The 16589-nt window shown below is 40.4% G+C and overlaps 2 pseudogenes; one reads left to right on the top strand and one right to left on the bottom strand.

Annotated features, from left to right (window-relative positions):
* Positions 1 to 1921: 1921 nt before the first annotated feature.
* Positions 1922 to 2300, bottom strand: LOC142452862 (large ribosomal subunit protein eL33 pseudogene; annotated as a pseudogene).
* Positions 2301 to 10210: 7910 nt separating this feature from the next.
* LOC142452437 (guided entry of tail-anchored proteins factor 1 pseudogene) lies at positions 10211 to 10712 on the top strand (annotated as a pseudogene).
* Positions 10713 to 16589: the final 5877 nt, after the last annotated feature.

The raw sequence follows: 16589 nt of genomic DNA, 5'->3' as shown, positions 1-16589 counted from the left end.
GTCTTTTTTGGTGCAACATTCACATGCAAATAAGATGATTGAAAATACTTTATAATTTGATCAGGCACACCTTAGTCCTCAAAGTAACCCCTGCTTTTCAACACTCTTAAAAAAGTCTTGTGCAGCAGATTTACCCCATGTTTCATTTGGTCTCTTAACCGCTGCTTGTATGAGCATTGACTGTGGATCCAAGAAAGACAAAATCCTTGTCAACTTGAATTTTTTATCATGTTAGCTATTGGCCCAGTTGTGAGGATTTCGGTCTTTACATCGAGTTGTGATCTATACTGAAGGTTAGGATCCTGATCATCAGCGTATGCTTCAAGTACTCAGCAAGCAAGGGTATGTCATCTCATAGGGCGGTTTCTTAATAAAGCCATTTTACAATCCTGATGCCACAGTATTTTTCTCACATTATTTTTTAAAAAGTCATTTCAGTGGGAGCTCACAGATATTTAATAACAATCCATAGTTCAATTATATCAACCAAACCTGGAATCTTCATTTTTAAGATATCTTTTTACTTGAGCCCTTATCCGCTCCTTTTTTTTCCCCTCCACATTCTTTTTCGTGTAGTCCAGCTTTGTGTTTTTTTTCCTCTCCATACTCATGAACAATTACTGTGAGAGGACCCACAGCCTCTCTGATCTTATGACATGTAGTTTTCTCTTGTTCGGTTGATGTAACTGCCTCTTGATCCGTGTACAAGTTCCAAATGAGCATAGTGAAATATTCTGGCGTTTTCATTCTTAAGGTATCCATAGTTTATGATCCGCACCATCCAATGCCTTGGCATAGTCAGTAAACACAAGCCAACATCTTTGTTAGTCTGCTTTGAGCCAAGATCTATGTGACATCAGCAATGGTATCTTTTGATTCATGTCCTCTTCTGATTCTGGCCTGAACTTCTGGCAGCTCCCTGTCTGTTCAGCTGCAACGTCTGTTGGATGATCTTCAGCAAAATTTTACTAGTTCATGATATCACTGATACTGGTCTACAGTTTGAGCATTCTGTTGGGTCACTTTCTTTGGGATGGATACAAATACAGATCCCTTCCAGTCAGTTGGCCAAGTGGCTGTCTTCCAGATTTCCTGACATATAGGAGTATGTGCTTTCAGTACTTCATCAGCTGGTTGAAACATTTCACTTGGCATTCCATCAATTCCTGGAGACTTGGTTTTGGCTCGTGTTTTCAGGGCAGCTTCTGTTTCTTTCAGCATCATTGGTTCTTGCTAATATCTTATCCCCTGTAATGGTGGAATGTCAACCAGTTCTTTTTGGTAAAATGGCTCTATTCTTTCTATGCCTTTATGTTGATACCTTCATCCTTCAATATTTTGCCCATAGAATCTCTCAATATTGCAACTTGAGATTTCCCCCCAATTTTTCCAGGTTACGGCAGTACATTGATTGGGAGCCAGAAGTTCAGCCTGGATTACTGGAGCTGCCAGAGGTTCAGGATGAATTCTGAGTAGGACATAAAACAAAGGATGTATTAGTGATGTCAGATGGAATAGCTTTGAAGCACAGAATACCGGAAAGATGTGATTACATGTGCTTTATTGACTGTGTCAAGGTCTTTGGATGTGGGTAACCTTGAGAAGAATGAGAGTTCCAGAATAATTCATTGTGATCATGGGGAACTTGTATATGGATTAAAAAACAGTTGTAAGAATGGAACAAGGGAATACTGCATGGTTTAAAATGAGAAAAAATGTGCATCAGGGTTGTGTCTTTAACATACTTAGCAAATCATCAGAGGAGCTGGAATATGAAGAATAGTGGCATCAGAATTGAAGGAAGGCTTATTTATAACCTGCGATATGAGTGACACAAACGTGTTTGCTGAGGGAGAGGAGAACTTGGAAGCACTTGCTAATGACGGTCAAGGCTGATGAAGATCAAGAATTGCAGTCTTCCTTTTTTTTTTTAACAAATGCACAATTTTATTTATTTACTTTTAAGTTTAAATTCTTGAGGGGTAAAGCATCACACGGATTCTGTGTCCAGTAGCCTTAGCAGGCAGGTTGCTGTGGAATTTGGCCTGAACAATGCCACTGTTTCTATGGGCACGAGTAATCTTTCCCCAGATCACTCTGGTTTTGTTAGGTTTGCCGCCAGCAGTCACTGTGTTGTTCTTTGCTTTGTACCCATAAGCACATCTCTTGCCTAAATAAAATTCCGTGTCATCTTGGGCGTAAACACCTTCAATTTTAAAAAGAGCCGTGTGCTCCCTCTGGTTCCGTAGATCCTGTTTGTAGCCAGCAGAAATGGCCTTGGACCAAAGCCTTCCAGACATATTTGCCGTTCAGAAGTCCTGTACCCAGCAGGCCTCCACAGGCTGCAATATCAGGATTGCAGTCTTCAGTACAGATTGCAACTGAATATCTTGAAGAGTAAAATCCTCAATTGGACCAGTAGGTAATATAAATGGAGAAAGGGTTGAAATGTTCAAGGATTTTACCTATTGGATCCACAGTCAATGCTTATGGAAACAGTAGCTGCAAGCTTAAAAGATGAACTGCACTGGGTAAATCTACTGCACAACACCTTAGATTATTGAAAGGCACAGGTATTGTGAGGCCTAAGGTGCGCCTGACTCAGGCCAGGGTATTTTCAATCGTCCCATATGCATGTGAAATATGAATATTGTATACACAAGAATCACTGCGTTTGAACTGTGTTTGAGATTGTTGAAAGTACCATGGCTGCTAAAAGGACAAACCGAATCTGTCTTGGAAGAAGTACTACCAGAGTGCTCCTTAGAAGCCACAATGGCAAAACATTGTCTTACGTATTTCGCACATCTTGTCAGGAAAGGCCAATCCCTGAAGAAGGACATCATGTTTGATAAAGCAGAGGGGCAGTGACAAAGAGGAAGGCCGTCAAAGAGATGGATGGCCATCGTGGCTGCAACGATGCGCTCAAGCATAGGAGCACTTGTGAGGATGGCGTAGGACCAGGCAGTGTATCTTTCTGCTGTGTATTAGGTGGCTAGGGGCTGGAACCCATTCTATGGCACCAAACTACAACAACATCTCTTCCCACACAAGTAGCAAAGTTGATTTCTCTGTCTTCCATCTGGAGAAGCCCATATATATAGTCACCTTTTTTGTTGTGAAAATAGCTATTTGCTTTCAACAAGTCGTTGAAATTTTATCTTGCAATATCCAGCTTTATATCACCAAGAGTATATTTTTCAAGTACTGTTCCTCTTTATTCCCAACTTTTGCATTCCAATTGCCAATAATTATCAATGCATCTTGATTTTATGTTCAATTTCTGACTAAAGATGTTGGTAGAATTTGATTTCTACATCACAAGCTTTTGTGGTTGATTCATGAATTGAATAATAGTTCTATTAATTGGATTTCCTTGAAGGTGGATAGATAGAATCCTATTACAGATAGATCTTGACGTGCCCTTTTTAAAAAAAATTATTTACCACGAATGCAATGCCATTCCTCGTGCTTGTGTCATCCCCAGTATAGTAAACCATATAGTTTTGTGATTCTAAATGGCCAATACTACTCTATTTCATTTCACTAATGCCCAGAACATTGATCTTTATGTATTCCATTTTCTTCTTGACAACTTCCAATTTTCCTAGGTTTGTATTTTGCGTATTCCAAGCTCTGATCTTTCATCAATGTTTGCTGTTTTTTCCTAGGTTTGTATTTTGCGTCTTCCAAGGTCTGATCTTTCATCGATGTTTGCTGTTGTCTCTTCTCACTTTGAATTGTGCCCCATCATTTAAGGAAGATCCACAGACTTTACTGTCACAATTTATTATATTCACATTATCATAATCCACTCTACTTTGAGAAGAAAGTTCTTCCTCAGTCGTATTTGCAGTGCCTGCCAACCTATGAGACCCGTTCTCTGCGATGCTCTGCTTCCATTCATTTGGCCTTAAATATCTGACACTCTTTCAAAGCTATGCCTTCGGTTTTCAGCAACTACTTCCACTATGTGAGCAGCCAATTCCTTCTGTATAGTCTGTTATTTGGAATTTCTGCTGAAACCTGTTTACTTTGGGTAGCCCTGCTAGCATTTGAAATACTCATGGGATAGCTGAGCGCATCAAAGCAACACACAGATCTCCACAGTTGGACAAACTGACACAGAAGCGATGGTCTTCCTTGCAGCCATATGGATAGTGTCGCATCTCTGTTAGCATTTTCCTCCAGGAGAATGTCTTGACAGTGAAAGCAATGTCATTCCTCTCCAATTCAGCATTCTGGGCACAGTCAATCACAGGATTGTCCCATCCAAAATGGCCAATGCCAGTCTATCTCATTTCACTAGTGCCCAGGGCAGTGGTTCTCAACCTTCTAATGCCCGACCGTCTAATACAGTTCATCATGCTGTGGTGACCCCCAACTATCAAATTATTTCTGTTGCTAATTCATAACTGTCATTTTGCTACTGTTATGAATTGGGCGACCCCTGTGAAAGGGTCGTTTGACCCCCAAAGGAGTCGCGACCCACAGGTTGAGAACTGCTTTCCTAAGGTATTCAAGCGTTTCATTTCAGGTGAGGGATGGACAGACTGTTTCTTTTTTTTACATTTTTTTTGAATGGACTGTTTCTAAGCATTGAGAAACTGTAACAAAAATTACCAAGGTTAGTTGCTCAATGGTTGGAAACTGGTGAATGTCCTAAATTTTATGTGGAAAAAGTAGATCCTGCCAATTATAAAGTGTATTAGGTGTCATCAGGTTGGTTCATGCAACCTTATGTACAACAAAAGATTCCAGGCCTGCACCATTCTAATCAGCCACTGTGTCAATCTACCTCAGTTTTAAAGGGCTATCTGCATCAATTCAGGATCCCTGCTGGCATAGTGGTAATGTATTCGATTACTAATTGCCAGGTCAGCAGTTTGAAACCACCAGACCATTCTCGGAAGGGAAACGTGGTTTTCTACTCCTGGAAGTAGTTACAGTCTCAGAAACACAATGGGGCGCTTCTGCCCAGTCCTTCAGGGTCACTATGAGTCAGAATCGACTTGATGGCGGTGCGTTTGGTTTTGAGTTTATACATACACTTTGAAAAGCCTTGGTGGGTAGTAGGTTGAAAGTTGGCTGCTAACCACAAGGTCAGCAATTAGAACCTATCGCTTGTCAGGAAAGAGATGAGGCTTACCGTTTCTGAAAAGATTTACAACCTTGGAAACCCAAAGAACATTTTATTCTTTCCTGTATGAGTACTGAGTCAAAATTGACTCGATGGTTTGGTCTCTTTCCTGCCAAGTGGTGGCTTCGAATTGCTGACCTTGTAGTCAGTAGCCTAACTTGCAACCCACTGAGGCTGCTTTTTAGTGTGGTTTTTGGTTTTGTTTTTAAGGGGTTGCTGTAAGTCAGAATCAACTTGGTGGTCATGAGTGACTGAGGAGTACACATCAACTTTTGCTAAGATTCTAAAGTGAATTATTAGAGGGATTTGTGAGCTCCTCAAGTTAAAGCAGTAAGAAGTATTGGAACCACTGAAATAAGATTGTTTTCTTCCACTTTTTTTCAGTGGGTCCCTGAAGTAATCATTCTGCAGAACATGGTAGTCCAGCAATTCTCAAAGTATATTTAATAATTAGTGCAAGATAAATGAGTTTCTCTACAAGATTTCTTGCAGCCTCTAATATTGCTAATGTGCCGAATGATTAAACAAGAAGATATACATCACAGCATACTTGGTATAGATTTTGGCTGTACCAGTTTTGATCTCCAGGAATGACTTAACTTTCCTTGTGAACACTGCCCATCAGGAAACAAGACTACTGATTGAAGTTCTTTTGAATTGAAGTTCAATGGAAGATGCTGTGGAAACTGCTTTTGAGGTTGATTATTGTAGTATATATAGTGAATAACTTCATATGGCCCTTTCCCACTAGCCCTCCAATTGGTGTTGTATTGTAAATCCTAGTATACATATCTAGAGATATTATAATGAAAATTACCAAGATTAGATACTCAATGGTTGGAAACTGGTGAATGTCCTGAATTTTGCATGGAAAAAAGTACATCTTGTCAAGTAATTAAACTTGAGTGTGCACCAGAATCACATAGAGGCCTTGATAAACAAAGTTTCTGATTCTGGAGGCCTGTAGTGAGGTCTGCAGACACATCCCCAACAAGTTCTCAGATGAGAATACAAATTGACAACCACGAATGTGGCTGCATCTTAGTAGCATTTTCAGTTAGGTGTGTAAAAATTTCTTGATGAAAGACCAAGAAAGCACCAAGTATCAAAGTATCTTAGATTTAATGCCCCCCCCCAAAAAAAAAAACCAGATCTACAATCTAGCTGCCATGGAATCATTTAAAGCCCATACAGACTGAGTAGAACTGCCCTGATCATCATGCTTCTGAGGCTGTAAATCTAGGGGAGCGATGACCCTCGTCTTTCTTTGACAGCTGCTGTCACCTTTCAGTTAGTCGGTAGTCCATTGCTTACCTAACCGTGTCACCAGAGCTCCTGATTTGATGACTTGGTATGATGTTATTTGATCATAGTTACTCAATAATACTTGACTTTAATGAAAGAGAATCAAAATCAATTACATGATGGGTTGTGTTACATTCAGTCATAACCTCACTCTATCAATTAGGATAGGCTTGATTATGCTATTGTCACAGTCCCAGAATCTCAGTGGTTTTCCCTGTGCCCCCCACCACTTATCCCCTGAAGGGGAAGACCAATAATGATGAGGAGTTTTCCCATTGTAAGTCCCAAAGAGAAAGGCAGGGACGTTCTGTTTTTCATACTCAGCTACCCAGACGGTTGAAGCGCTAGGTTGATATGAGCCTTCAATGGCTACTTCCGGAGTGGCAAGGGCTCCTGGTGGGCAGCCCCTTAAAGCATCCACACCCAGAAATGGCACGTCCCTCTGCTCACAGTCTAAACTTCCAAAACAAGACAGCTCACTCTTACCCAAAGGCATATTGAAGGCATGGTACATGCCCTGGGCACCTCTAAAGGAGGTGTGGTAGGGCTAGGGCACCAAGATGCAGTTTCTATAGGATAACTCCTCCGTTTCTATTAACAGCTGTGAGTGATCATTCAGCAATCTAAAACTAACTGCCATAAGCAATATTTTCCTTAGATACATACATCTGTGGTCTTACATAGTCCCAGAAAACGATGGTTCGTTTTAGAGTCATATGTTTCTAAGTTTTTGCAAACGTAAGCATGTAATCTATAATATATATAGATCCACATTTTTTCCTTATATAATGATAGTTTATGACTTTGGAATTTATTTCCAGGAGTTGCTAAGTTAAAAATTATATGTACTTTAAAATTTTATAGATGCCAGCTTGTTTTCTGAAGGGTGTAAGAATTTTTATTTCCTCTAGCAATTGATTAAAATATCATTTTCCTGCCATTTCCAGTAGTAGTATTATAGTTTTATAAATTATGTAACCTTTATGCATGTAAAGCTGTTTTCATTATCACTTCAATTTGATTATGTGTTTACATTTGAGCCTGGGGGTGGGGTAGGGGGAGTGGCTTCAGTATTAACCTGTAGCTATAGTTTGTCCATTTTCCTATTAGATTAACTTTTTTTTTTCTTAATGACCAAAATTTTAAAAACTTGAATAGGTGAAATCTTAGAAGGTTGGCAAATACCAGAACTGATCTAAAAAGTAAAAAGTTTGATTAGAAGATGTTGGCAAGATATTAAGGAAGTACCATTGCAAATGCATAAGGACCAGGCTAAGTCTCAAATGAATTTTTTTTAAAATCATTTTATTGGGGACTCATACAACTCTTATCACAATCCAGACATTTATCCATTATGTCAAACACATTTGTACATATGTCGTCATCATCATTTTCAACACATTTTTTCTACTTGAGTCCTTCGTGTCAGCTCATTTTACCCCTTTCCCCACCCTCCCTCCCTCATGAACCATTGGTAATTCATAATTTTTTTTTTCATATCTTACACTGACCAATGTCTCCCTTCACACGGTTTTCTGTTGTCTGTCCCCGGGGGCAGGGTGTTAGATGTAGATCATTGTGATCAGTTCCCCCTTTTCTGCCTCACCTTGCCTTCCCCGCCCCATCTTCCGCTTCCCCTCCTGGTATTGCTACTCTCATTATTGGTCTTGCGGGGGCTTATCTGTCCTGGATTCCCTGTATTTCCAGCTCTTATCTTTGCCAGTGTACATGCGCTGGTCAAGGCCAATTCGTAAGGTAGAATGGGGGTCATGTAAGTTGGGGGGAAGGTTGCATTTAAGATCTAGAGGAAAGTTGTATGTTCTATCGGTGCTACACTGCACCCTGACCGGCTCGTCTTTTCCTTGTGACCCTTCCTTCTGTAAGGGATGTACAATTGTCTACAGATGGGTTTGGGTCTCCATTCTACACGCCCCCCCCCCCCCACCACCACATTCACATGATATGGTTTTTTGTTCTGGATCTTTGATGCCTGATACCTGATCCTATTGACACCTCGTGATCACACAGGCTGGTGTGCTTCTTCCATGTGGGCTTTGTTCCTTCTCAGCTAGAGGGCCGCTTTATCTTCAAGCCTTTAAGGCCCCAGACACATATCTTTTGATAGTTGGGCATCATCAGCTTTCTTCACCACATTTGCTGATGCCCCATTTTGGCTTCAGCGATCTTGTCAGGAAGGTGAGCATCACAGCATGCCAGATTATTAGAACAAAGTGCTCTTGCATTGAGGGAGTACTTTAGTCAAGGTTCAATGTCCATCTGCTACCTTAACATTTAACATATAAATATATGGCCACAGATCTGTTTCTCTATTGTTATATATAAATATTTACATATGTAAATGCCTATATTGAGGCCTCTATAAATGCCCTTTGCCTCCTAGTACTTTCCTCTATTTCCTTTTACCTTCCTCTTGTCTCACTATCATGTTCAGCTTTCATTCCGGTTTCCATAATTCCTCTCTGTTACATTGCCCTTGATCAAGTCCCACCAGGCAACCTATACCCTCTTCTCCATCCATTTTAGAACTCTTGTTGTTCCCTTGTCCCTGTGTTTGTTGACACACACACCCTTCCGTTCCCCTGCCTCCCCCTATCCCTATGTCCTTCCGGAACCATCAGCCCCATTGTTTTCTCCTCTGGATTGCTTATCCTGCGTATCTTATTTAAATAGACATGCCGAGACAATAATAAGCACAAGAACAAGACAGAGCCAAACAAAGCAACAAAAGAAACACAAAACAAAACCAATGACAAAAAAAGAAAAGCCTATAATAGTTTCAGGTCTGTTTGTTGACCTTTAGGAGTGTTTTCCGGTAGAATCGGATGGGGTGAAACACCCTGGCCCCAAAATCTGTTTTTGGTATTCCCCAGGGGCTTCATTGCTCTGCTCCCCTTGCTGCTCTGTTGCATGTTCTTAGTATTTCACCCTGTGTGGTGGGGTCAGTTCGGGCACAATTCCCACACTGTGTTTCCACTGTTGACTCTGTAGTACTATGGGTTAGTGAGGGATGTCACAGACAAGAACTTTTAAGCAGTTAAATTTGAGATTATTTAAACTATTCTAGGCCATATAAATTAACAGAAGACTTGCCATTCATTCAAATAACCAGCATATCTCTAATAAAAATTATATAAAACAGAATAAATATAAGTAATTATATAATTTATGAATAAAGATTGGTAAAATTTAAAATACAATTTTAGTAATTTGAATTCAGAAATGAAAAAGACGTGATGCCCTGGACCAACTTAGAGAAAATAATCTAGTTATATGTCAAAAAAATGAAAGAAGGAGTTTTGTATGAACATATGAAAATTTATTTATGAAACAACTTTTAAGAATACCAAGATGTAGTAGAATATAATATTGACTGTCAATTTTCAGTAACAAATACTATACTGTGGTAAAATAGTAAAGCCATTTAAATTAATATCAGGAACTTGATTATGATATTAACTAATGCAATTCAAAATTAATTGGCTCGTAAATTCACTAAACAAGAAAATGAAATAAATTGTACAGCTTTGGGAAAATAGGAACTTATTTGTTGATAGGTGATTATGCAGCTAGAAAATAAATCAAAGAAACTTATTTTTTTTTAAACAGGCCACTATAAAAATGCACTCAAACCAAGTAATTCTAGTAATGAACCACTAGAAAATGATTTGGAGGAAGTTTATTCATAATAATAACCAACACATATATTTAATAAGAAAAGCATATGACCTAAATAAGATAACTATAATGTTTCCTATCAAAAGGGAAAAAAAATCGCTGCTGGTACTCAGCTTCGTATTTGGGCTCAGTGTCCTCAGGGTCCCCTCCCCTCCGTTTCCGCCTTCGTGTCCGGCTGTTGCAGAAGGATGCGGAGCAGGAGTCCCAGAGGAGAGCCTGGATCCAGGATATGAAGCGAGAGCTAGCTCTCCACCGGCAAGCATGATGCGTGAGTTCTCCAGACTGCAAAGAAAGATCGACAAGATGACTGATAAGCTAAAAACTCACGTGAACGCGCGAATGGCTCAGCTAGCCAAATAAAATGGGCGATAAGAGTCGCGTCTACAGATTGCAAGCTGCACCTGTGATCTGGCTTCCTGGCCGTCTGACTCTGTGGCTGTGACTTGGAGGACGGAGGACGTGATGCCCCCAGATCGCCTGTAGCCCTTCCTACTAGAGCAGCAGGGCGTGTAGGCGCTCCTCGTGGGGTTGTAACAAAGTCGTGGCTCTCGTGCTCCACCCTTGCAGCTGAAAAAGCAAGATGAAGACAACTAGGAGACTTTGAAAATAGAGTTTCACCCAGTAGGCTAAAGATCTGTTTCTTACGTTTTCAAGAAACAAGCGCACAGCGTAGTTGCTTCGTTGAACACCTTTCCTCTTGAACTTTAGATAGGATTCTTCAGAAAGAATCATGGTTTTGTACACTTGTCATGGAGCCAGAAAGATGAATTTATGACGCTTGTGTACTAACCAACAAAATCCCGGATTTATGAAGCCCGTGCGTTGCTGTGGGATGTCTACTTCCTGTTACTTGCGATGTGCTCTCTTCACGCGTTTGTTTCTCATTGCCAACGGGAAAGACACCATTTTCTAACAACGTAAGGACTTTAAAACAGTGCTAGTTTCAGTTCCAGGTGACAAAATAATTGTAATATCACTACTAGAATTTGAAACTCTGCTCTTTATCTCCTGCAGTACTGCTGGAAGAATATCACCAATTGACACTTCCTGTGCTTTTTTCTTCTGCTGTTTAAAATACCAAGCCCTTGCATAGGGATACTCACTTATTTGAAGTTGTTAATGTTTTGTTATTGTGTTTCATAATGTACTCACGAGACCAAATGCACTGTTTTAATTGAATTGTGTTTTGTATTTAATGTATTGAAATTTTAAGTTTATTTTAGAAACATAATATTTATGCTCTGTAGAATGGAACACGTTAAAAAATAAAATTAGGAAGCATAATAAAAAATAAAAGCAAAACTAAAGAGGATGAAGTGCTAATAAAACTGTTGAATAAAATAAAAATTTTAAAATAAATATAAAGTTCAAAGACAATTATATTCTCTGTAGGAAGGCATGATACTGTGAAAACATTGATTCCTTCCTAAATTTATCACTATAATTTAATTTCATGTAACCCCAATCTTGTAGATTAAAAAAAAATGAAAATTCACATAGAAGAAAAAGTATTTGAGGAACCAAGAAAAACAGTATTAGAATACATTTCAGAGGTAATGTGGACCAATCAATCTAGAATCTGGGGATGAACTTACAAAGGTACTGAATGCGCTGGACAGAATGGCCTCAGGGGAGATGGGCTCTATGCGAAAGAAGCCCTAACCCACACAGAGCGCAGAGAGCACAGAAGCAAGCCCTGAAGTAGACCAGAAGTCGGTTGTTCATTGTGTGGACTTTTATAATACATGAGGCTTGTTAATAGTAGAGTTTAAAATCTTTGGAGATTTGGGTAATAAATATACCAAAGAACTGGGGGGCGCGAGGGATATTGTTCTCTGGGCACATTGCTGGTCTTGGTTTCCTCCAGTGCCAGACAAGTACCTACAATGCCCAGGATAAAACAGGGTTCATGAGTATGTCAGGCCTTTCTCAGAGATCTCACTGCCAAATGTGTGGCCGTTACATAATCTCCTGTCAACTTGAGCAAAGGGGTGGAGCCTAGCCTGTCAATCAGGTCACAGACAATGAGGCCTCTGTGTGGGCATGGCCTCCTTCTCCTGAGGCTTCTAGGAACTCCTGTCTTCCTCCCTGGAGGCTGTAGTACACACTCTCTCTGCTTCATGTTCTGTTGATAAGTCAGCTCATCAGAGCCCTGGAGCTGGAGGAGCCGCTTGGAGAGCCACACCAGCGCTCAGAGGCTTCCATAAGACTTCACCCACTGGCCTGTGATCGTCCTGCTTTCAGCATCACTGCATGTGCTGCACGAGTATGTAGAATTACTTATGCACTAGATTCTGACATATGGGCTGATATCACTTATAGGCTTATATTGATTTATGGACTTGATGTGGACTGGGCGGGATGTTTTCTTAATATACAATGACTCTTGGATATAAAACTTTTTATTACACACACCGTGGATTTGTTCTTATGGTCAATCCAGACTAACACAAACGTATTTAAATTTTGCTTTTCAATAAAATATATTTCCCTACAGAGTCTCTCTCTTGCACACACCTACTTACCTGAATAAGTTCACAAAACAATCCTACTGTTTCTAAAGAGATACATTCAATAATTCATGTTTTATTATTTTGAAAGTGCTTCTTACAGTTTACTACATAGATTATCAACATTAAGCATTTAATTTCATATGCTTCAAAAAAATTTAATGCATGTTGAAACTTTTGTCTTGTGACAACATGAATACACTCCTAAACCAAACCATACCAAACCAAACTCAACTGCCATCATGATGATTGTTTTTTAAAAAAATATAGCTAAAAAGCATTTATATTGGGCTAGGATTTTTATCTTGAGGATGTAACTAACTTTTGTTACCACCCCCACCCCCACTATCATCTTGCGGAAGGGTTAATACAGTGAAGGTTCTAGAGTGGATATGAACATGTGGAAGATTTGGAGCTAACATTAACTGACAAGGAATAGTTGTAAGCCATCATAAAAATGTTTAAGTTAAAAAAAGAAAGAAAAAAGAAAAGGTGGGGGAAGTGAGGGAATCAACAGGAATTTCAGGTTGAACACATTCAACTCCTGGCTACAGTGTTCACACGATGGACACAGGACATCTATTTCCCAGCCTGTTGTGCCTTCTCCTTAATCCAGCCTTTGATGTAAGGCTGGTATGTCTGGGTGTCAGCTCGGTCAGCAGGACAGCTGAGTCCCGCCAGACCATCAGTAAGCTCAAACAACTGGCTGATGTCGTGTGTAACCGAGGGGCTGTTGGGGTCCATGCTCCTCTTCATACACTTTACAAACGCCTTCCATGCACTCAGTCACACATTCGCAGTCGGCGTCACTTCTGCCTTCTAGCCTCTTGGGAGGTTGGACTAGCAAAACGGTGTGTGAGACAGACATCGTGACGAACCTTTCGTTGCAGCCGCTGCTGAGACCCGCGATGATTCTGTTTCATAGATACCCAAAGATCAGGGGAGCCCCGTCCTTTTGGGTTTCCAAGGCTGTAAGTCGTTATGGAGTGACAGAGAGGTCGGTGGGTCCAGACACCGAACGTTGCGGTGAGCTGCCCAACTATGTCACCAGGGCGCCTTTGACTATTCTCCAGGTGTATAAATGATAAACTTTATTTAACCATGCTCAATCTTTGGTTTCAAAGTTTATGGGAAGATAATGTCAAACCCAAACCCAAACTCACTGCCATCAAGCCTATTCTGATTTATAAGCAGCCCCTCGTGACATAGTTGGTTACGCTACACTACAAACCACAAGGTCAGTAGTTTGACCTGAATCAAATTGTAGACTACTGGACCTTGAAAATATCAGTCTTTATAACAGCTGAGGTCCTCGGTAGAGTGTGAGAATATGTGGAACAAGACTCAGAATCCTAGAAGAGGTTTACTGGGTGAATAAGGACTGGTGGGATAAACCCCTTCCCCCCCACACCCACTCCTCCCCCTCACCCGCCGAGGCTATGGCCCCCAGTTACCCTTTAAGTCTGCCTGAACTCAGCCCATCTTAAAATAATCAACGGCTTAACATCAAAGGAACGGCATTTACCCAAGGTCGAAGTCCAGAGGGCTAGGAAAGAAGGAAGAATGAAAAGAGAAAACATAAGGAGAACATGGGCTAAGTGATGGTACATTTATGGGATCGTAATGGGTAAGTGAAATTAAAAGGAGTATGCTTTGTAGAACGTAAAACTGATGGTCTCCTACATAGACCTTCACCCCAATCACAATAAAAAGGTAAAAATATGAACAAGACTGTTGAGAGAAATTAGAAAACTTAAAATGGTGCTTATTTAAATATATTCTCTGAAAACATTTGTTTTAAAAACTATCAGAAAAGCAATATTAATGAAAATATTTTTACTATACCCAAAAATCACTATAGAAATTTTTATTTTTAACTCTAAAGCAGAAGCAACGATAAAGTCAAAGAACTGCATGGAAAATTTCAAAGGTCAGCTCAAGAAGACAAAATAGAATATTATAATGAAAAGTACAAAGACCTAGGCTAAAAGACCAAGCAGGAGGAACACACTCAGCACACCTTAAACTGAAAGAACTGAATGCGAATTCAGGCCTTGAGTTGCAATGTAGAGGATTCTGTGAGCATAATACTGACTGATGCAGGAAGCATGGAAAGAAGAGGAAAGAACACACGGTCACCGGACCAAAGTGAACTTCTCTGCATCCCATCTTCAGGAGGTGGCATAGGTGTTAAGAACCAGTGGTGCTGATGGAATGAATTCAAGCTTCATTGGAAGCATAAATCAACAAGCAAGGCTACAGGAATTGACAGAAATCTTTCAACAATCCGAAAAAACACTGAAAGCCCTTCCTTCTTTATGGCCGGAAATTTGGAAGATGGCTACTTCTCCAACTGACTGGAAGAGATTCCAATTTCATACCCATTTCAGGTTGCAGCAGGACCTTGACAAGGAGCTGGTAGAGCAGAGGTTCTCACCTTCCTAGTGCCTCGACCCTTTATTACAGTTCCGCATGTTGTGGTGACTCCCAACCGTCAAATTATTTTTGTTGCTACTACATAACTGTCATTTTGCTACTGTTATGAATCATAATGTAAATATCTGATATGCAGGATGCATTTTCATTGTTACAAATGGAACATAATTAAAGCATAGTGGTGATTAATCACAGAAACAATATGTAATTATATATTGTGAAATATTTATTTCTAATGACAAATAAATGAAATTTTGTCTTGAAGCATGGTGTAGCATGGGTGACAGTCTTCACACCGGGTACTTGTATGTGGGCATATCTGCATGAGGGTGGACAGAAAAATATGTGTTTTCTGATGGTCTTAGGCGACCCCTGAAAAGGGCCATTTGACCCCCAAAGGGGTCATGAGCCACAGTTTGATATCCGCTGTGTTAGAGGTTCATGCTAGATTCAGAGAGGATGTGGAACAAGTATTATCATTGTTGGTGTCCGGTGGATCTTGAGTGAAAGCAGAGTATCTCAGAAAGATGTTTACTTGTGGGGCTTTTTAAAAATCATTTTATTGGGGGCTCATACAACTCTTATCACAATCCATCCATCCATCCATCCATTGTGTAAAGCACATTTATACATTCATTGCCCTCATCATTCTCAAAACATTTGCTCTCCACTTAAGCCTCTGGCATCAGGTCCTCATTTTTCCCCCTCCCTCCCCACGCCCCCTCCTTGTGGTTTTGGACCATGCCAAGGCACTTGGCTGTGAAGATGACAACAAACTCCCTAGAGAACCTTGAGAAGCGTGGGAATTCCAGAGCACTTCCCTGTGCCTTGGAACGTGTACACGGATGCAGACACAACTGAGAGAAGAGAACACTGCGTGGTTTAACGTCAAGAAAGGTGTGTTGTCAGGGCTTTGTACCCTCACCATATCTATCCAATTTGTCTGCCACGCAAATCATGGGAGAAACGATGGTATGAAGAGTGTGGCGCCTGGACTCAGCCTTGCTTGCTGAAGTGAGGAGAACCTGAAGAGCTTGTTGCTGCACTTCTAGCATTGCAGCCTTCAGGATGGATTATAACTCAATGTAACAAAAACCAAAATCCTTGCTAATGGACCAACGGGTAACATCACGATAACTGGAGAAGGAGTTGAAGTTGCCGATGATTTAGGCTCGCTTGGATCCACAACTAATGCTCATGGAAACAGCAGTGAAGAGATCAAAGATGTGTTGCATCAGGGAAATCTGCTGCACGAGATCTCTGTAGAGTATTGAAGCAAAGATGTTTTGAGGATAAAAGTGTGCCTGACCCAAGCCATGGTATTTTCCATAGCCTCATATGCATGTGAAACTTGGACACTGAACAGGAAGAATCGATGCATTTGAATTAGGTGCTGGTGAGAATATTGAAAGGACCATCGCTGCTAAAAGACAATCCAATCTGTCTTGGGGGAAGTACTACCAGAGAGCTCCTTAGAGGCAAGCATAGCACAGATTTCATCT

This window comes from Tenrec ecaudatus, chromosome 7 (genome assembly GCF_050624435.1).
Source record: "Tenrec ecaudatus isolate mTenEca1 chromosome 7, mTenEca1.hap1, whole genome shotgun sequence".
NCBI lineage: Eukaryota > Metazoa > Chordata > Mammalia > Afrosoricida > Tenrecidae > Tenrec > Tenrec ecaudatus.
Note: the sequence above shows the minus strand (reverse complement) of the source record. Positions and strands in the feature narration are given on the sequence as shown.